The sequence below is a fragment of the Moschus berezovskii genome, chromosome 1, assembly GCF_049115385.1.
Source record: "Moschus berezovskii isolate FMDL1 chromosome 1, NW_MosBer_1.0, whole genome shotgun sequence".
NCBI classification, from domain to species: domain Eukaryota; kingdom Metazoa; phylum Chordata; class Mammalia; order Artiodactyla; family Moschidae; genus Moschus; species Moschus berezovskii.
In genome coordinates, this window is record NC_142460.1 from 141,036,512 (window position 1) to 141,059,141 (window position 22,630).

General features: G+C 40.7%; 2 pseudogenes; both read right to left on the reverse strand.

Moving 5' to 3' along the window:
• Positions 1-2,046: 2,046 nt before the first annotated feature.
• On the reverse strand, positions 2,047-3,138 carry LOC129546658 (surfeit locus protein 1-like; annotated as a pseudogene).
• Positions 3,139-20,270: 17,132 nt separating this feature from the next.
• LOC129546644 (homeobox protein NANOG pseudogene) lies at positions 20,271-21,143 on the reverse strand (annotated as a pseudogene).
• Between the last annotated feature and the right edge of the window lie 1,487 nt (positions 21,144-22,630).

Consider the following 22,630-nt stretch of genomic DNA (forward strand, 5'->3'; position numbering starts at 1 on the left):
GGTAGAATAGAAACTAGAGCCAAGGTTTCCTGGCTCACTAAACCATCTAGAAACCGTAGGACTGATTGCAATACATCCCCACAGGATACTTCTGTTTTCATGAACTTTTTGCTTCTGCTTTTAGAAAAGCTCAATTTTGGCGGGGTTGGGGGTGGGCTGTGCTGGGTCTATGCATGCTTTTTTCTAGTTGTGGGAAGCAGGGGCTACTCTCCAGTTGCTGTGCTTGGACTTCTCGTTGCCATGGCTTCTCTGTGGAGCACAGGCTATAGGGCACCCAGACTTGAGTAGTTGCAGCTCCTGGCCTCAGAGCAGGCTATAGGCTACACAACTACAGGCTCAGTAGTTGTGATGCATGGGCTTAGTTGCTCCATGGCATGTAGGATCTTCCCAGAACAGGGATTGAACCTGTGTCTCCTGCAGTGGGCAGGCAGATTCTTTACCACTGAGTCATCTGGGAAGCCCCTACATTTTTTTTTCCTCTTGCCAATTGAAAGAAAAAGAGAACTTGTCCTTTTATGGATACAACTTCTTTTGAAAATGAATTTGTGACAAATTTACTATTGGTGTTTCCTGTACAGCATGAAATTAACAAAGATTAAATCAGTAATGTTATTCACTATAACATATTTAAGGGTACATTTTTTAAAAGTAGTTTTGCTAACACTTCATTTAAATTTTTTAATCTGTGATGTTGAAAAATATTAGCCCAGCAGTCAAAAAAGACAGATATGTGCTCCCCACAGATACAAGGTTCAGTGAATAATGCATGTGTGACTGACTTTCCTGTGTACAAATTTCTACTTTGGGATGAAGATAGAACTTAATCTGTACATTTTAATAATTAAAGCTATGATTTCAGTATCCTCAAATGGGTTAGTAACAGGTTTTTCTTTTTTTTTTTACTTAGGGAGAAAGTCAAACAGGAGAATGAGAATAATTTATTTTGGAGCTAAAAGGAACGCTTCAAATGATCTTGATTATCCCCCTTTATTTACATTTGAGGAAATTAAGGCCTAGAGAAGTTATCTTTCCCATCATCAAAAAACCAGTAGCAGAGCAAGGATTAGAAAACTGGACTTGGGGTGACCAAACTGGCTCTTTATTATGCTGAATGCCAAGGAATTATAATTCTTTAGGAATCTCTCCTTTTACCTTAGAAGATTATATATTAATTTCATGAAACCCCTTGAGTGTTTGATAAAGGTAAGATCTGAGGATTAACTAAACTTCAATGGCTTCCTACTGCCATTGGAATGAACTAACTCTTTAACTATGATTTTTAGGCCAGTTCATAACATGGCCCAACCTTCCTTTTTAGCCTTGTGACGCATATCTTCCTTTCAGAGACCTGTTCTTGCCCTAAGAGTCTACTTTCATTTTCCAGATACCTTGTGCTATTTTTTTTTAAATGCTTCCTTCCTTTATTTCTATAATTCATTAAGATTCTTGTACCACAGTTCTTCAGATTCGGAATTCCAGACACGGCAATGAATTATTTTCCTTTATGTGGAAAAAGAACAAACAGAATTGATCTTAAATACAGATATAAAATGGCCATTTGCCGACACACTCTGACCTGAAGGAGGTTACAAAAGCAAAAACAAAAAGTATTTTTTAACTCCTGGTTTTTGGCTCAAAATTTTTATCATTTTGAGTACTGTCTTCTCCCTGGAGTCCTGTTAAGATTGTAGGTACATGTAAGGCTCATTATATTATCCAAGTTCAATGTACATGTGTTCTATTGTATGACTTTTATTTTGACTGGGGGAATTGGATTAAAATCTTTTTTCTTCTAAAGAAGGGTGAACTCTTGAGAGAAAACTAATCCCTATATACAGGCATACCTCAGAGATACTGTGGTACGCTTCCTGACCACCACAATAAAGTGGATATTGCAATAAAGCGAGTCACAGGAACTTTTTTATTTCCCAGTCCATAGAAAAGTTATGTTTATACTACACCATAATCTATTGTGTAAAGTAGTATTATGTCTGAAAAACAATGAATATACCTTAATTTTAAAAATATTGCTGAAAAATGCTATCATCTGACAATGCAGGGTTGTCACAAACCCTCAATTAGTTTTATTTATTATTATTTTTTTTTGTGGTGTAGAGATTTATTTATACCGAGAGTTCGTGATCAGCATAAAACCAAATCTCTTGAAGTGGCTTCAGTTGTTCAGGGACAGGCTGACTTAGGCTAACCTCACACACCAGGAGTCCGACTTAGGAACTTCTTGTACCACAGCTATGATGTGGCCGCACAGAGTCCGTACCAGGTGATGGTGCACTGCAGGTGCTCCTTCCGCAGGGTGGCTCTGGTCTGCCCTCCGATGGGCCCTCCAGGGACTGTGGTCTTGAAGTCGGCGTCGATGAAGATGGACTCTGCGCCGGTGAGCCTGGCCATGGCCTCCAGGTCCCGGTAATGCCACTGCTTCCGCTCTGGATTATTCTCGGGGACAAAAGGCTTCCTGGCCTCTGTGAGCCTCACCATCCCCACCAGGTCCACTTCTCTCTCAACCTGGCCTTTATAACGTGTGTCCGGATTCACTTTCTTCCTGGGCACAAACCCTCTGTTTACCAGAATGGTGATTCCCAGCTCAGTGCAGTGGAAGGGAGTGACCACGTAGGCACCGCTCTCAGCCGCCGATGAGAGCCGGCCGGCCTCCCGGGCAGGGTCCACCATCGTCCGCGGCATCATGTACAGCTCCTTGGAGTGGTCAAAGTGCCCCCTGCCCTTCACAGGCCTGTACTCCAGGTTCTTCAGTTCCACTGGGTCTGCGGGCAGCGGCATGGGCTCAGCCATAACTCTCGACTGGAGCTCTGCGATCAGCTGTAGCTTCCACTTCCGACGCTGGACCTGTGGGCACAGGGCGTTAAGCCCAAGTGGGCGGCAGCATGGTCAAGGGCTCAGGGCCAGGAGAGCCACGTCAGCCTTTACCTGCCACGTCCCCACGCCAAAGGCAGTCACGGGAATGAGAAGCAGAAACTCATCTTCGGTTTTTGTGGCAGGTGCTTCGGCTGAAGAGCTGCCACACCTGAGGGGCCTCCAGGCCAACCCTGCGCGCGGGGCGATCCCCAGGACGCTGGCCGGGGCCGGCCCCGCGCCCGCCGCACGCAGCAGCGGCCGCAGCCCCCCCAATTAGTTTTAAAAACAGCACTATCTGCCTAGACATTTTTTATACTCTATTGCCCTTGATCCAGATACTGCATTTCTAAATAAAGGTTGAAGCAACCCGTGTTGACTGTAAGCACCATTTTCCAACAGCATTTGCTTACTTTACTAAATAATTTTTCTTCCAGTCGTATTAAAATATAATTGGCATAAAGCATTGTGTAAGTTTGGTTTAAGATCGCCTTCATGGATCACAGCCTTGTTATGGTGAAGAGGCTTGCGTAAACAATGGAATGATCTTGGTTCATTTCCAAGACAAACCATTCAGCATCACAGTAATCCAAGTCTATGCCTCAACCAGTAATGCTGAAGAAGCTGAAGATTACTGGTTCTATGAAGACCTATAAGACCTTCTAGAACTAACACCAAATATGTCCTTTTCATCATAGGGATTGGAATGTAAAAGTAGGAAGTCAAGAGATAACTGAAGTAACAGGCAATTTTGGCTTTGAAGTACAAAATGAAGCAGGGCAAAGGCTAACAGTTTTGTCAAGAGAACACACTGGTCATAGCAAACACCCTTTTCCGACAACACAAGTGACACCTAAAAATGGACATCACCAGATGGTCAATACGGAAATCGGATTGATTTTATTCTTTGCAGCCAAAATGGAGAAGCTATATACTGTCAGCAAAAACAAGAACGGGAGCTCACTATGGCTTGGATTGTGAGCTTCTTATTGCAAATTTCAGGCTTATATTGAATTTTTAATTTCCTAGTGGAAAATTTACCTAGTGGGAAAACCACTAGGCCATTTAGGTATGACCTAAATCAAATCCCTTATGATTATACAGTGGAGGTGATGAATAGATTTGAGGGATTAGATCTGGTAGACAGAGTGCCTGAAGAACTATGGACGAAACTTTGTACAGAAGGGAGTAACCAAAACTATCCCAAAAAAAGAAGTGCAGGAAAGCAAAGTGGTTGCCTGAGGATGCTTTACAATTAGCTGAGAAAAGAAGAGAAGCAAAAGCAAGGGAGAAAGGGAAATATACCCAACTGAATGCAGAATTCCAGAGAATAGCAAGGAGAGATAAGAAAGCCTTCTTAAGTGAACAATACAAAAAAGTAGAGGAAAACAATTGAATGGGAAACACTAGCGCTCTCTCAAGAAAATTGGAGATATCGAGAGAACATTTCATGCAAGGATGGGCACAATAAAGGACAGAAATTATAAGAACCTGACAGAATGAGATGGCTGGATGGCATCACCAACTCGATGGAGGTGGGTTTGAGTGAACTCTGGGAGTTGGTGATGGAGAGGGAGACCTGGCGTGCTGTGATTCATGGGGTCACAAAGAGTTGGACACAACTGAGCGACTGAACTGAACAGAAACAGAAAAGATTAAAAAGAGGTGGCAAGAATACATGCAAGAACTACACACAAAACTCTTAATGACCCAGATAACCATGATGGTGTAATCACTTACCTAGAGCCAGAACTCTTGGAGTGTAATGTCAAGTGGGCCTTAGGAAGCATTACTACAAACAAAGCTATTGGAGGTGATGGGATTCCATGTGAGCTATTTAAAATCCTAAAGATGGTGCTATTAAAGTGCTGCATTCAATGTTTCAGCAAATTTGGAAAACTCAGCAGTGACCACAGGACTGGAAAAGGTCAGTTTTCATTCCAGTGCCTGAACTCCGGGAGTTGGTGATGGACAGGGAGGCCTGGCATGCTGTGATTCATGGGGTCGCAAAGAGTCGGACATGACTGAGCGACTGAACTGAACTGAAGGAAGGCAATGCCACTACCATAAAATTGCACTCATTTCACATGCTCGCAAGGTAATGCTCAAAATTCTTCAGGCTAGGCTTCAGCAGTACATGAACCCAGAACTTCCAGAAGTACAAGCTGGATTTAGAAAAGGCAGAGGAACCAGAGATCAAATGGCCAACATTCACTGGATCATAGAGAAAGCAAGAGAATTCCAGCAAAACATCTATTCTGCTTCATTGACTATGCTAAAGCCTTAGACTGTGTGTATCACAAAAATCCTTGGAAAATTCTTAAAGAGATGGGAATATCAAACCACCTTATCTGTATCCTGAGATACCTGTATGCAGGTCAAGAAGCAACAGTTAGAACCAGACTTGGAACAACGAACTGGTTCCAAATTGGGAAAGGAGTGTGTCAAGGCTATATATTGTCACCTTGCTTATTTAACTTATATGCAGATTACATCATGTGAAATGCTGGGCTGGATGAATCATAAGTTAGAATCAAGATTGCTAGGAGAAATGTGAACGACCTTAGATATGCAGATGATACCACTGTAATGGCAGAAAGGGAAGAGGAACTAAAGAGCTTTCTTGATGAAGGTGAAAGAGGAAAGAGAAAAAGCTGACTTAAAACTCAACATTCAAAAAAGTAAGAACATGGTGTCTAGTCCCATCACTTCATGCAAATAGAAGGGAAGTGGAAACAGTGACAGATTTTATTTTCTTGGGCTCCAAAATCGCTGCCGATGGTGACTGCAGCCATGAAATTAAAAGATGCTTGCTCCTTGGAAGGAAAGCTATGACAAACCTAGATAGCGTATTAAAAAGCAGAGACATCACTTTGCAAACAAAGGTCCATATAGTCAAAGCTATGGTTTTCCAGTAGTCATATATGGATGTGAGAATTTGACCATAAAGAAGGCTGAGCATCAAAGAATCGATGCATTTGAACTTTGGTGCTTGAAGAAGACTCTCTAACAGGAAGGAGATCAAACCAGCCCATCCTTAAGGAAATCAATCCTGAATATTCATTGGAAGGGAGGCTGCCAAAGCTCCATTACTTTGGCCAACTGATGTGAAGAGCTGACTCATTGGAAAAGACCCTGGTGCTGGGAGAGATTGAGGGCAGAGGAGAAGGGGGTGACAGAGGATGAGATGGTTGGATAGCATCATAGACTCAATGGAAATGGGTCTGAGCAAACTCTGTTAGACAGTGAAGGACAGAGAAGTCCGGTGGGCTGCAGTCCATGAGATTGCAAAGAGGTGGACACAACTGAGAGCTAAACAAGTTTCAGATCTAGAGCCTAGGTAGTTCCCTGGCAGTCCAGTGTTTGGGGCTCTGTGCTTTCACTGCTGAGGGCCCAGATTTGATCCCTGGTTGGAGAACTGAGATCCTATAAGCTGCATGGCACAGCCAAAAAAGATGTAGAGCATAATGATTTGACCTACATACATCATGAAATGATTACCACAGTAAGTTTATTGAACATCCATCATCTCATACAGTACAAAATTAAACAAAAAAAGTTTTTTTTCCTTGGGATGATGACTCAGGATTTACACTAACAACTTTCATATATAATATGCAGCAGTGTTAATTATATTCATCATGTTGCACATGTCATCCCTCGTATTTATCTTATAACTGGAAGTTGTACCTTTTGATTGCCTTCATCCAATTCCCCCTTCCCCTAACTCCACCACTGCCTCAAATCTGATCTCTTTTTTCCTATGACTTAGTTGATTTGTTTTTTGAAACGTGTTTGACCTTCATCACTGTATTAGTTCCTGGTACCCAATATGGTGATTCAATATGTCTATACATTTCAAGGGGCTTCCCTTGTGGCTCAGCTGATAAAAGAATCCACTTGCAATGCGGGAGACCTGGGTTTGATCCCTGGGTTGGGAAGATCCCCTGGAGAAGGTTAAGGCTACCCACTCCAGTATTCTGGCCTGGAGAATTCCAGGGACTATACAGTCCATGGGGTCGCAAAGAGTCGGACACGACTGAGTGACTTTCACTGTCTATCTATCTGTACATTTCAAAATGATCATCCTGGTAAGTCTAGTTATGATCTGTCCCCATACAAAGACATTACCTAACTATAGACTGTATTCCCTACAGTGTACATCTTGTCTCTGTGACTCATTAATTTTGCAACTGAAGTTTTGTACCTCCTAATCTCCCTCACCTATTTCTCTCGTCTCCCCCTGCCACTCCTCCCCTCTGGCAACCACCTGTTTGTTCTCTAGATAACCTGTACTATTTTTCTTCATTTTCCTATGTTATCATACTACATAGCCTTCAAAATCTAGCTTAAATTTCACCTCCTCTGAGAAGTTTCCCCTTCCTATTGGAATCAGAAATACTCTCTTTGGAACTGATGACCCTGGGCCAGTCAGCATTTATTATGTTTATTATGTTACCTTGATTCATAGTTTTGTTTCTTAATTTCTCAGCTAGTATATGAAAATATTTAAGAACATATCTTTCTTTTTTACTATTTATTTCTCATATCTTTCGTTTTCAATCTTTTTTCATTTACTGTCACCACCACAAAGGCTGGTGTGAAACTTTGCACTCATAGGGGGAGCTTGACATTTCAGTTGCATGATAAAGTGAAAGAGCAATGAGAGCTCTATTATATCAGAATCGCATTTAAAGTAAGACTGTGTCTTGTAAGATCATCTACCCCCCGGGATAACACATGTCCCAACTACTTCCAATCCTGGCCACCTCTGCTTAATGGCTGGACTCAGCGTTAGAATTCAGACTAGCTGTTAGACATAGCTTCTCCCAAGATAGGCTTGATATTTGAAAATATATCAACAGCTGTATTTGCCCTTCAGTCACATTTGAGAACTGTTCATAATAATTGTAATTGAGAAGACCAAAACCTGCTTCACAAAGAAAGCTGACACCTCACTATACCAGTCTGTCCAGTTATAAGGGAAGAGTCAAACCAGCACACTTGCTGTTTAGAACAGGTGCCTACGGGCTGTCAGCTGCCCTCTCAGCCCCAACCTAGGGCACAGGAAGAGGCAAGGATGCCACACTGGGGTGTTCTTCTGCACCCCAGACTGGGAACCCAGAATGACTCTGTTTCTGCCCACCCCCAACCCCCAAACCAGGTCCAGTCCCTGGGAGAATAGCTGCTTCTCCTCACAGAGGAATTCCCTAGAGCAAGGCCATACCACGTTTTTAGCATTTATTAATAGGATGTGGCTTCTACTGCTACTGCTAAGTCACTTCAGTCGTGTCCGACTCTGTGTGACCCCACAGATGGAAGGCCACCAGGCTTCCCTGTCCCTGGGATTCTCCAGGCAAGAACACTGGAGTGGGTTGCCATTTCCTTCTCCAATGTGTGAAAGTGAAAAGGGAAAATGAAGTCGCTCAGTCGTGTCGACCCTTAGCGACCCCACGGACTGCAGCCTACCAGGCTCCTCCATCCATGGGATTTTCTAGGCAAGAGTACTGGAGTGGCTTGCCATTGCCTTCTCCAAATAGGATGTGGTGTGGTTACCAAACCAGATCTCATACCTGAAGCAGAGGAGGCTGCCAGAATCCCTCTGTGTAAATGCCAGTCGTGCTGCAGGGCTCCTGAAGAGCACTTAGCTCCTGTCACCCAGGGGTGCTGGGGAGCCAGGTGAACCACAAAGGCGCTGCAAGTTTGTTTTATTTGATGCACTGCTGATAAACAACTGTAGATTGTAAGGTGCAAATGCAACCAGGATTGCTACAGACTTAATTTTTGACAAAGCCCAAACCATAAACACTGGAAGTACCCAAGCATATTTCCTCCTGACTCCAGTCTTAGTTATCCATGCACGGCCCATCTATTAATTACATATACAAAGAAGGAAGGTGGCCACAGAGGATGAAAACACAAAATCACATCTGCTTGCTTAACTCATATATGCTTGCTTAAGAACAACATCGGGATTTTTTTCAAAGTGATAGCCCTTTCTTTCCCTGTTATCGTTTGCAGTGCCAAGTACACACAGGGAAGGCAGACCAGTGAAGTTTAATACCTAGCCCGAGTCAAAGATTTAACCTCCCACTACTCAGAGTGTGGCCTAGGGATCAACAGTAACCAGGAAACCTGTTAGCAATGCAGCATCTCAGGCCTCGCCAAAGGCCCAATGAATCACAATTTGCATTCTCAATGGATCTCAGGTGATTTGAACAGAAATTTTGAGACTTTCCGAAGGGGGCTCTGAGTTCTAGAAGTAGATGTTCTAAAGGAAATCAGTCCTGAATATTCATTGGAAGGACTGATTCTGAAGCTGAAACTCCAATACTCTGGCCACCTGGTGCAAAGAACTGACTCATTGGAGAAGACCCTGATCCTGGGAAAGATTGAAGGCAGGAGGAGAAGGGGACGACAGAGGGTGAGATGGTTGGACGGCATCACCGACTCGATGGACATGAGTTTGAGCAAGCTCCGTGAGTTGGTGGTGGACAGGGAAGCTGGTGTGCTGCAGTCCATGGGGTCGTGAAGAGTTGGACACGACTGAGCAACTGAACTGAACTGAATTCCAGATCTTTGACCTTACGCCCCTTAAGCTTCTTAGCCTAAGGAAAAGGAAACACTCTCCTGTCACAGGCAACTGTTATGAAACCTAGCGAGGTAAAAGCACTTCGAAAAGTTAAAAATACTCTATGCAAATAACATTCCTCTACTTCGTGAACCAGAAAAACAAAAAGAGCTCTGATAGGGTGAGAGGCCTTCCTCATTGAAAACAAAAAAGGAAAGCAGGCTCCATATTTAACTTGGCAGGAAGTCACCAGTCTTCTTTTTCTCAAAGCTTGTGGGGCTGTAAAACATGTGGATATTTATACATTGCTTTCTTGTACAGATATAATATTGTAGAATTCCCCTAGTCTAGAAGTGGAACTTGTGAGTGTGAGGTGTGTGCCTCTTCAAATGTATTAAGAGTGGTGAAATCATTATCCAAAAAAGGCTCTAAAAATTAAACAATGTGTAAGAGTTCTTATATCCTCAAGTGCTCACTAAAATGTCATTTTATTCAGCGTTAACTTTTGCAGTTCTAATAAGAAAATAAAGTATCTCAATGTTATTTTACCAATAATATGCATTTCTCTGATTCTTAACCAGGTTGACTAAGTTTTCAGATGCTGGCCCTGAAGCCTGGGTTTGTATCTTTTTTTTTGTCACTTTGTTTCTGTGTAACCTTGGGCAATCTATTTAAGTCTCAGTTTTGTTAATTGTAAAATGAAATGAACTGATGCATGTCCTATGTTCCGGCCACTCAAGATGGCTGTCTCTTGCCCTCTCTACATCCCCTACCCAACTGGTGCCTTTTTCATGCACACCCTGCTCACAAGACTGATCTTCCTAAGTGCTTGCCCCAGGCCCCAGCTAGTGATAGCTTATCAGAGTTTTAACCCCTGAACCACCAGGGAATTCTGAGTGATAGCTTATCAAAGATGTGATAAGTGAGAGCTTATCAAAGAGAGGCATGTCCCTTTACTGGTTTCCCTGGTAAGCCCACCTGAGGTCGATTCCCCTATAACTGGTATTGCCCCACTGCTACGCCCCAGGAGGGGAGACTGCCACCAGGTCCTGCCTGCAGACCTGCCCACTGCACACGGTGGGGTGTCACTCCAGTACCTTGTTTCAGGTGCACTGCTACTGCTGCTGCTAAGTCGCTTCAGTCGTGTCCAACTCTGTGCAACCCCATAGACGGCAGCTGACCAGGCTCCGCCGTCCCTGGGATTCTCCAGGCAATAGCTGCCCCCTATCCATTAAACCAGTGATGTCCCTGTTGCTGACTGTGGACTTTTTCTTCAGTCTTAAAGCTGGGCAAGCACAGGCCTTATGTTGGGTGCAGCCCAACACATGTAAAGCACACAGAAAAGAGACTGGCATAACAAGTTACCCCAGAGTCACCTGAGATATTTGCTGCCCAAATATGGATTTGGCAATTTTCTCAAAGAGACCCTGGTTCTTTGTATGAGTATATGGTATTTAGAAATCACAACCTGAAGTCTATGGGTGTTCATTGCCCCCTATGTTCTCGTTGCTGCTAAGACTTTTGGTAAACAAAGATAGAAAATATGTACTTTAAAGATAAATGAATTTACACGATTTTATATTGATAATTCCAGTTCAGATGTAAGATTATAGGCTTTCACATATTTCTTGAATTTTATGTTTATATCCTTTTTCTTAAATTGAAAACCTTGGCTCCCAAGAACATTAATGTAATTATTCAGTTATTTTATCCTACTAAATATACAGTAGCTTCAAAATACAGTAACAATTTTTTAACATTTATGACTACTGAAAACAGTATTTTAAAATTTTTCTTTGCAAGAAAATAAGAAGAAAAAATGTTTAAAAGAAAAACAAATTGCTTTGCTGTTCTTTTTGTCCTTCCCTTGGCAATATTTCATGAGGGAGATAGAGTCAATATGTTTCATTTATATACTTATATATTTAGTCAGTGGAGTTTTCAACAAGGATGCCAAGACAATTCAATAGGAAAACAATAGTCTTTTCAACAAATGATGCCGGGACGACAATAGCCACAAACAAAGGAATAAAATTGGACCCTTGCTTTATATCATATACAAAAATAAACTCAAAATTGATAAAGACCTAAATGTAAGAGCCAAAGAAAAGAAAAGTCAAGAAGAAAACATGAGCATAAACTTAACGACCTTGGATTTGGCAATGAATTCTTAGTACGACACTAAAAGCACAAACAACAAAAAGAGTAGATTAATTGGACTTCCATCAAAATTTAAAACTTGTGCTTCAAAAGACACTTTCAAGAAAGTTGAAAGACGGCCCATAAACTGGAAGAAAATATATCCAATGAAGAACTTCTGTTTAGAATTATATCAAGATCTCTTACAAATCAATAGTAAGAAATAAATAACTTTTTATTGGGCAAAAGAGATCTCATATAAGCGTTCTTTCTTTGACTGATGGTTATCAGAGTCGGGGTCGGGGTGGGTAAGTGAACAGGAGTCAAAAGGTATAAACTTCCACTTATAAATTAGTCATGGTATGTAATGAACAGCATGATGACTATAGTTAATAATACTGTACTGAGTATTTGAAAGTTGCTAAGAGTACATCGTTTTGCTTTTTTTTAATGGTTTTTTTGATGTGGACCATTTTTAAAGTCTTATATTGAGTTTGTTACAATATTACTTCTGTTTCATGTTTTGGTTTTTTGGCCACAATCAGTTCGGTTTAGTTCAATCGCTCAGTCGTGTCCCACTCTTTGCGACTCCATGAATCACAGCACACCAGGCCTCCCTGTCCATCACCAACTCCCGGAGTTCACTCAAACTCATGTCCATCGAGATGGTGATACCATTCAGCCATCTCATTCTCTGTCGTCCCCTTATCCTCCTGCCCCCAATCCCTCCCAGCATCAGAGTCTTTTCCAGGGAGCCAACTCTTTGCATGAGGTGGCCAAAGGATTAGAATTTCAGCTTTAGCATCAGTCCTTCCAGTGAACACCCAGGATTGATCTCCCTTAGAATGGTCCATGTCAACATGTGGGATGTTAACTCCCAGAGCAGGGATCAAACCTGCACCCCCCTGCATTAGAAGGTGAAGTCTTAACCACTGGACTGTTAGGGAAGTCTCGATTATTGTGGTGGTCATCTTGAAACATATTGATGTATACAAATATTGAATCATTATGTTGCACACCTGAAACTAATATAATGTTTTTATGTCAATTATACCTCAATTTTAAAATGTTCTTACTAAAATCAAATATAAATAAGCACAGGGTCTGCATAAGTATCTCACCAAAGAAGATATACAGCCAGGCAATAAGCACATGAATATCATTTGCCATAAGGGAAGTGCAAATTAAAACCACAATGAGATACTACACTCCCAATAGGATGGCTGGAATAAAAAAGACAATCATAAACATTGACAAGAATGTAGAGAAACAGGAACCCTCATATACTGGTGGGGATGTGAAATGGTGCAGCTGCTTCAGAGAACAATCTGGCACTTCTCAAAAAAGTTAAGGACTTAAGCAGTTCTACTGCTAGAGAAATGGAAACGTGTTCACACAAAAACTTGTGCACAAATGTTTATAGCTGTATCATTCACAATAGTCAAAGGTGAAAAACAACCCAAATCTCCATCAGTTAATGAGTGGATTCACAAAATATGTTATATGTATTTAATAGAATATTATTCAGCCATAAAAAGGAATGAAGTGTTTATACACGTTACAGCATGAATGAAGCCAGTCACAAAATACCACGTATCAAATGATTCCATTTGCATGAAATGTCCATAATAGGCAAATATATAGAAGAGAAAGTAAATTAGTGACTGTTTTAGGCTATGAAGTGTGGGTGAATAATTGAGTGGTAATTGCTAAAGGGAACTGGGTTTCTTTTTGAGGTGCTAGAAATGTGACTGTGATGATAGTTGTACAACTCTGAATATCCTAAAATCCACTTAATTTTTCACTTTAGTAAAATTGGTGATTTGTATGGTATGTGAATTATATATTAGTAAAACAGTTAGAACTGGACATGGAACAACAGACTGGTTCCAAATAGGAAAAGGAGTACGTCAAGGTTGTATATTGTCACCCTACTTATTTAACTTCTATGCAGAGTACATCATGAGGAATGCTGGGCTGGAAGAAGCACAAGCTGGAATCAAGATTCCCGGGAGAAATATCAATAACCTCAGATATGCAGATGACACCACCCTTATGGCAGAAAGTGAAGAGGAACTCAAAGGCCTCTTGATGAAAGTGAAAGAGGAGAGTGAAAAGATTGGCTTGAAGCTCAACATTCAGAAAACGAAGATCATGGCATCTGGTCCCATCACTTCTTGGGAAATAGATGGAAAAACAGTGGAAACAGTGTCAGACTTTATTTTTTTGGGCTCCAAAATCACTGCAGATGCTGATTGCAGCCAGGAAATTAAAAGACGCTTACTCCTTGGAAGGAAAGTTATGACCAGTCTAGATAGCAAATTAAAAAGCAGAGACATTACTTTGCCAACCAAGGTCCATCTAGTCAAGGCTATGGTTTTTCCCGTGGTCATGTATGGATGTGAGAGTTGGACTGTGAAGAAAGCTGAGCGCCGAAGAATTGATGCTTTTGAACTGTGGTGCTGGAGAAGACTCTTGAGAGTCCCTTGGACTGCAAGGAGATCCAACCAGTCCATTCTAGAGGAGATCAATCCTGGGTGTTCATTGGAAGGACTTATGCTAAAGCTGAAACTGCAATACTTTGGCCACCTCATGCAACGAGTTGACTCACTGGAAAAGACTCTGATGCTGGGAGCGATTGGGGGTAAGAGGAGACGGGGACGACAGAGAATGAGGTGGCTGGATGGCATCACCGACTCAATGGACATGAGTTTGAGTGAACTCCGGAGTTGGTGATGGACAGGGAGGCCTGGCGTGCTGTGATTCATGGGGTCGCGGAGAGTCGGACACGACTGAGCGACTGAACTGAACTGAACTGAACTGAAAACTGTTAGGAATAAAGAAAGAAAAGCCTGAAAATAAAAATAAAATGGAACAAATGAATCTAACAGTGTAACAAATTAATGGCAATACCACAGAGAGGAATTTCAGGAATTTATTTATTTATTTGGCTGTACCACAGGCTTGTATAGTCTTGGTTTCCTGACCAGGGATTGAAACTGTGCCCCCTGCATTGGAAGGTGGAGTCTTAGCCACTGGACGGCTGGGAATTCCTGCTTTTCAATTTGATTTTATTTATACATGTTTCTAAAGTCAAATCTATTAAACAATGTAAATATATTCAGGGAAACCCAGTTTCTTTTCCTATCTTTTCTGTTTCTTCTTCCTATTGATAATGTTAAAGCATTTAAAATATTTAGATATAACTAACATACCATAACACTCACCCTTTAAAATGTATAATTCATCGTTTTTAGTATACTTACAAAGTTGACAACTATCATCACTATCTAATTTTGAGAAGAATATTTTATCTTCTCAAAAAAAAAGTCACTCCCTATTCCCCATTCACCTTCCCCCTAACCCTGGCAAATACTAATTTACTTTCTTTCTCTCTGGGTTTGCCTACTCAGGACTTTTCTTATCGGTGGCATAATTTAATCTATGGCCTTTTGTGACAGCCTTCTTTCACTTAGCCCAATGTATTCAAAATTCATTTATTTTGTTGTATGAATCGATATGTTATTCTTTTTTATGACTGAATGATATTCTGTTGTTTGGATATAAAAATTTGCTTACTCATTCATCAGTTGATGGACCCTTGGGTTGTTTCCATTTTTTGACTGTTATGAATAGTGCTACTGTGAATATTCATGTTGAAGTTTCTGTATGAACATATGTGTTTTATTTTCTTTGGGGTATGTCTAAGAGGAATTGCTGGGTTACATAATAGATAACCTTTTTAAAAAAGTTTTTGTTCTTCCAAGACAGAGTAGAGATATGAATATTAATATTATGCAGATATCATCATTTTCTTAGCCAAATGGTAACACTGCACATATATTTTTTCTTCCCTTTGCTTTTTTCCCTTAAAATGTACTCTGCAAAACAAAATAAAAATTTTGTATGCTGGGCATCAGTCCATATCAGTATGCAGATATTCCTCACTTCTTTTTATAGTTGCATAATCAGGATGTACCATGTTTATTCAGTTCAGTTCAGTCACTCAGTTGTATTCGACTCTTTGCAACCCCATGGACTGCAGCACGCCAGGCTATCCTGTCCATCACAAACTCCCAGAGCTTGCTCAAACTCATGTCCAATCAATTTGTGATGCCATCCAACCATCTCGTCCTCTGTCGTCCATTTCTCCTCGTGCCTTCAGTCTTTCCCAGCATCAGGGTCTTTTCAGATGAGTCAGTTCTTCGCATCAGGTGGGGAAAGTAATGGAGCTTCAGGTTTATCATCAGCCCTTCCAATGAATATTCAGGACCAATTTCCTTTAGGATTGACTGGTTTGATCTCCTTGCAGTCCAAGGGACTCTCAAGAGTCTTCTCCAACACCACAGTTCAAAAGCATCAATTCTTCTGTGCTCAGTTTTCTTTATATTCCAACTCTCACATCCATACATGACTACTGGAAAAACCATAGCTTGGACTAGACAGACCTTTGTCAGCAAAGTAATGTCTCTGCTTTTTAATAAACTGACTAGGATGGTCACTGTTTTTCTTCCAAGGAGCAAGCGTCTTAATTTCATTGCTGCAGTCACTATCTGCAGTGATTTTGGAGCCCAAGAAAATGAAAGTTGTTAACGGTTTCCATTGTTTCCCCACCTTTTGCCATAAAGTCATGGGACCAGATGCCATGATCTTCATTTTTTGAGTGTTGAGTTTTAAGCTAGCTTTTTCACTTCCATCAAGAGGCTTTTTAGTTCCTCTTCAATTTCTGCCATAAGGGTGGTGTCATCTGCATATCTGAGGTTATTGATATTTCTCCTGGAAATCTCGATTCCACCTTGTACTTTCATCCAGTCTGGCATTTTGTATGATGTACTCTGCAAAGAAGTTAAATAAGCAAGGTTACAATATATAGCCTTGATGTACTCCTTTACAAATTTGGAACCAGTCCGTTGTTCTATGTCAGGTTCTAACCGTTCCTTCCTTCTTGAGCTGTATACAGATTTCTCAGGAGGAAGGTAAGGTAGTCTGGTATTCCCTTCTCTTGAAGAATTTCCCACAGTTTGTTGTGATCCACACAGTCAAAAGCTTTAGCAAAGTCAGTGAAGCAGAAGTAGATGTTTTTCTGGAATTCTCTTGCTTCTTCTATGATCCAATGGATGCTAGCAGTTTGATCTATGGTTCCTCTACCTTTTCTAAATCCAGCTTGAACATCTGGAAGTTCTCAGTTCATGTACTGTTGAAGTCTGGCTTGGAGAATTTTGAGCATGACTTTACTAGCGTGTGAAATGATTGCAGTTGTGCGGTAGTTTGAGCATTCTTTGGCATTGCCTTTCTTTGGGATTGGAATGAAAACTGACCATTTGCAGTCCTGTGGCCACTGCTGAGTTTTCCAAATTTGCTGGCATACTGAGTGCAGCACGTTCACAGCATCACTTTAGGATTTGAAATAACTCAAATGGAATTCCATAACCTCCACTAGCTTTATTCGTAGTGATGCTTCCTAAGACTCCCCTTGACTTCAGACTCCAAAATGTCTGGCTCTAGGTGAGTGATCACACCGTTGTGGTTATCTGAGTCAGGAAGATCTTTTTTGTATAGTTATTCTGTGTATCCTTGCCACCTCTTTTTAATATGTTCTGCTTCCTGTTAGGTTCATAATGTTTCTGTTCTTAATTGTGCCCATCTTTGCATGAAATGTTCCCTTGGTATCTCTAATTTTCTTGAAGAGATCTCTAGTCTTTCCCATTCTATTGTTTTCCTCTATTTCTTTACATTGATCACTGAGGAAGGCCTTCCTATCTCTCCGTGCTGTTCTTTGGAACTCTGCATTCACATGGATATATCTTTCCTTTTCTTTGCCTTTAGCTTCTCTTCTTTTCTCAGCTATTTGTAAGGCTGCCTCAGAAAACCACTTTTCTTTTTTGCATTTCTTCTTGGGGATGGTTTTGATCACTGCCTTCTGTACAAAAGTTCCAAACCTCCAATCATAGTTCTTCAGGCACTTTATCTATCAGATCTAATCCCTTGATTTGTCACTTCCATTGTATGATCATAAGGGATTTGATTCAGGTCATACCTGAGTTGTCTAGTGGTTTTCCCTACTTTCTTCAATTTAAGTCTGCATTTTGCAGTAAGGAGTTCATGATCTGAGTCACATGTTTATTCAACCAGTAACCTATTCATGGATGTGTGGGTCATTTTTCAGTCTCTCACTGTTATTGAACTGGAATAAATTGCCTGTGTATATATCTTTTCACATTTAGAAAAACGTTCTTTCACTGCACCATGGGGCTTGCAGAATCTTACTTCCCCCTGCCAGGGAATTCCTTATCTTTTCATACCTTCACACATGTATTTTTGAGATTAAACTCTCAGAACTGAAATTTCTGGGTCAAAGGATAAAGGCAATCTTCTCAAATTCCTTTCCCTTGAGGTTTCTCTACTTTATATTCCCAGGCAGTATCCCTATGTGGTTATTTTTACATAATTTGTATTATCTAGTTTGTGGTGCCAGTTCTGCATTTGTAACTTTGATCAGATTGTTAATTATGTTGTTTAAATCTAGATTCTTATTAATTTGTAAACTTCTCGATAGAAATTTATGGGTTTATAAGTTTTTTCTAATATTTCTCCATGTTTTTGCTTTAAATATTTTGAGACTATGTTCAGTTCAGTTCAGTTGCTCAGTCGTGTCCGACTTTTTGCGACCCCATGAATCACAGCACGCCAGGCCTCCCTGTCCATCGCCAACTCCCCGAGTTCACTCAAACTCATGTCCATCGAGTCGATGATGCCATCCAGCCATCTCATTCTCTGTCATACCCTTCTCCTCCAGCCCCCAATCCCTCCCAGCATCTATGTTAGGTGTATTCAAATTATACATAAAAAAAAAAACAAACGTTTTGGCCACACTGTGTGGCCCGTGGGATCTTACTTCCTTAACCAAGGGTCAAATCCGCAGACCCTGCTGTGGAGATCCAGTCTTAACAGCTGGACTACCAGGGACGTGCCCAAATTACACCTTTTTGATAACAATTTTTTCACCATGTAATATATTTTCTAATCTCTAATCATGCTTTCTGACTTAATTTACTGTATTTCATGTGAAATATATATATGTTTATATTTATATATATGCATATATGTACATATATATGTATTTAATGGTACTTCCCAGGTGGCGCTCATGCTAAAGAACACATCTGCTAATGCAAGTAGGCATAAGAGACACTGGTTCGATTGCTGGGTGGTGAAGATGCCCTGGAGGAAGGGCACAGCAACCCACTCCAGTATTCTTGCCTGGGGAATCCCATGGACAGAGGAGCCTGGCAGGCTGCAGCCCAAAATGTCGCACAGAGTCAGACACGAGTGTAGTGACTTGGTATGCCTGCATGTACATATATATTTAATACATATATTCATTCCTTTCTTTCATTAACAGACAGCTAGTGACTATATCGGAGAAGGCAATAGCAAGCCACTCCAGTACTCTTGCCTAGAAAATCCCATGGATGGAGGAGCCTGGTAGGCTGCAGTCCATGGGGTCGCTAAGGGTCGGACACGACTGAGCGACTTCACTTTCACATTTCACTTTCACACATTGGAGAAGGAAATGGCAACCCACTCCAGTGTCCTTGCCTGGAGAATCCCAGGGACGGGGGACCCTGGTGGGCTTCTGTCTATGGGGTCACACAGAGTCGGACACGACTGAAGTGACGCAGCAGCAGCATATATGTATTCACTTTCATTTTGGGTGCTGTTTATGCGGTGTATATTTCTCTTTTTCAATCTTTCTATGTTATTCTGTTTAAAGTATGTATTTTAAATAGCATATACCTGAAATTTGAATATGTTTTTATGTAGTTCTTTAAAAAACCTGTTTTATTTACACTTATTATTATTAGTGACATTTTAAGATTTATTTCTACTATCATATTTATTGTTTTCTCTTTACCATGTATTTTAACTTTAATCATTTAAAAATTACTTTATTTTACTTATATTTAACTTCTATTCCTGCCTTCTAATGGGTTGTTGGAATTTGGAATTTCTGGGCTTTTTTATGAATAAAATTAATCTCAGCAGCATGACATTTTCTTTGCTACAATTTTTACCTATGTCATTTTTTTCTTCAGAAATTGGAGGCCATCTTTCCATTAAGTTTTGTTTGTTTGTTTTTTAAATGGCTATTTTTTATTTATTTGTACTTAAACAACAAACCAGCCAAACTGGTACTACTATGATGTGGCAAAATACAAAACATCGTTCTCCAAAAATAGAGTGATAAACAAATTAGGGGTTGTAGTAAAATAGCTAAAAGGGGTGGAGGAAATCAGTAAAGCACTCTTTATCTTACGGACTGAGATTCTTAATAAGTAAAGCCTCCCTATCCCAGAAAATGTGAATAATCCTCATCATATGTCTTTGTACTTTTGCTCCCTGTGCTTAAAGTTAGATTGTAGATCCTAAAAGTATCCAAAATATTATATATTATATCCAAAATACTATAATCGAGTTATCTATATCCAGACACCTTTTGTCATGTTGTACAATTCTTCTGAAACCTCTTATTGGACTTATTACCCTTCCCCCTCAAATTGACACAGAAGGTATAGTGAAAAGCAGCTTAGTAAGGGGAAGTGGTACAGAATTCTAAAACGAGAAAAATTCTAGAGAATACACAGTCTCTGCTCACGTTAAGATTGCATACAATAGCTGTCACAAATAGCCGTTACAAATCTTCAGGCTGTATGTTGAGAGGGTAGTTTGGGAATAAATCTGTGATTTGCTGCTGGGGACTGAAATACTTGACAGTTTGCTGTATTACATTATAATTTTCCCCAGCAGGTCCCAGGGTGGCCTCCAGATCACAGATGGGAGAATTCTGCTGGAGCTGGATCCCAGGCTGCAGGAATTCTTCCATGTAGTTGTTGAACTGATTGTTCCAAGGCTGGTTATTCCAGGCTTGGGGGCACCCGGCCTGACTGTTCCAGGGGTGGTTGCTCCACGTGGGGTTATTCCAGGTCTGGTTACCCAACATGGGCAGGTTTCCAGGAGAGTTCACCAAACACCCCTGGTGGTGGGAATAGAAGCCCGGGTATTCTGCCGTTGCTGGGCCCTGAGGCATGCCATTGCTATTCCTTGGCCAGTTGGTTTTCTGCCATTTCTTACATTTCATTCTCTGGTTCTGGAACCAGGTCTTCACCTGCTAGTGGCTGAGGTTCAAGACGTTAGAAAGTTCTTGCATTTGCTGGAGACTGAGGTATTTCTGCCTCTGAAATCTGTCACCTAGCACACACAGCTGAGTCTGTGAGAACACAGCTCTGACCTTCTGTTTCTTGACCGGGACCTTCTCTTCCTTCTCTGTGCTCTCCTCTGCAGACGGGGGCAGTGGTTTCACTCTGGGGCTTGTGGAAGAATCAGGACTGTCCTGAATAAGCAGATCCATGGAGGAAGGAAGAGGAGAGACAGTGTCCGTGTCGAGGGTGTCAGCAGATGACATTTGCAAGGACGCGTAACTTTCTTCAGGCATGGGTGAAGATTCCCTAGAGTTGGATGCTTCGGAGCCAAGCAGGCTTTGGGGACAAGCTGGGTCCGCACTCATGTTGTTGAGTTTAAGGAGAAGGAAAAAGCCTAAGAGCTAGATGCTAGGAAAAGTCCAGGCTGAAGAATCTAAGTAGAAGAACTTAGAGAAAGGTCTACATTAAGTTTAGTTTCTTCATTTTCTCCCAGCTTAGGGATATACTGGAAAAGGGCTTTTTGTAGAAGTTAGTATAAATTCCTTTTATTTCTAAACTATAAGTACACATAAAGCACACAAAACCTACAATGTGTGAAGCTTTGGGGAAATTTTTTTATCTTAAACTTTTGTACTATAAAATTTTTTCTAAATACCATCAAAAGAGAGACTCTTTTGAATATCCCTATTATCAGGAAATACACACTAAAATATTCAAGGGTAAAGACTCCTTATGTATGTAACTTTTCTGCAAATAGTTTAGGAATATAATTATACTTAGATAGAAAAAATTATTAGGGCTTCCCAGGAGGCTTAGCGGTAAAGAATCCTCCTGCAATGCACAGACATGGGTTCGATCCCTGGGTTGGGAAGATCCCCTGGAGAAGGAAATGACAACTCACTCCAGTATTTGTGCCTGGAGAATTCCATGGACAGAGAAGCCTGGTGGGCTACAGCCATGGTATCGCAAGACTTAGTGACTAAACAATAGGAACAACAACAAGAAAAAATTATTGGAACGAGAGAGAGAGAATAATACAAGTGAATGATGTAAAATGTTCACACTAGGGAAATCAGTGTAAAGACTATATGACTGTTTCGGTACTATTTTTATATTTGAAAAATTTTATAACTTTTAAATTATTTCCAAAGGAAAAAATGATGAAACTTTATGTTCAGCAAAATATTGAACAGAAAATTTCCTTGTGTGTGAAAATTTCCACACATTAAATTTAAAAAAGTGACTATATTTTTGATGATGATTGGGTGCCATCCAGTGTTCGATTTCTGCAACTGCTAATCTTACAAATTAAACCCAACTGTTCATAACTGTATTTGGAAATGGCTTTTTGTTGATTTCTGTTTGCTGGTACCATAACACTATAAAAATAATGTACCTGATCAAAATTAGTAAAACAAATCTATTAAATATAAAAAAAATTGCCATGCATTGTGAGATAAAATGCAGGTTTCTGCCTCTCTGGAATTTTATCAAAATCTTGAGAGGGAATCAAAGTAGCTGGAGCATACAAAAAGCTAACGATTAGTGCACAGACTAATCAAAACTAGAGATTTACATATAATCTGTGATGATGACAGGGCATAACATTTATTTTAAAATAATTTTATTTTTAAATGTTTATTTATTTATTTATGGCTATGCTGGGTCTTGGTTGCCGTGCGTGGGCTTTCTCTAGTTGCAGTGTGAGGGCTTCTCCTTGCAGTGGCTTCTCTTGTTGGGAAGCACAGGGCTCTAGGGTGCGAGGACTTCAGTAGTGGCAGCTTGAAGGCTCAGTAGTTTCGGACTTTCAGACAGGATTAGTAGTTGTGGCGCACAGGCTCAGTTGCCCCGC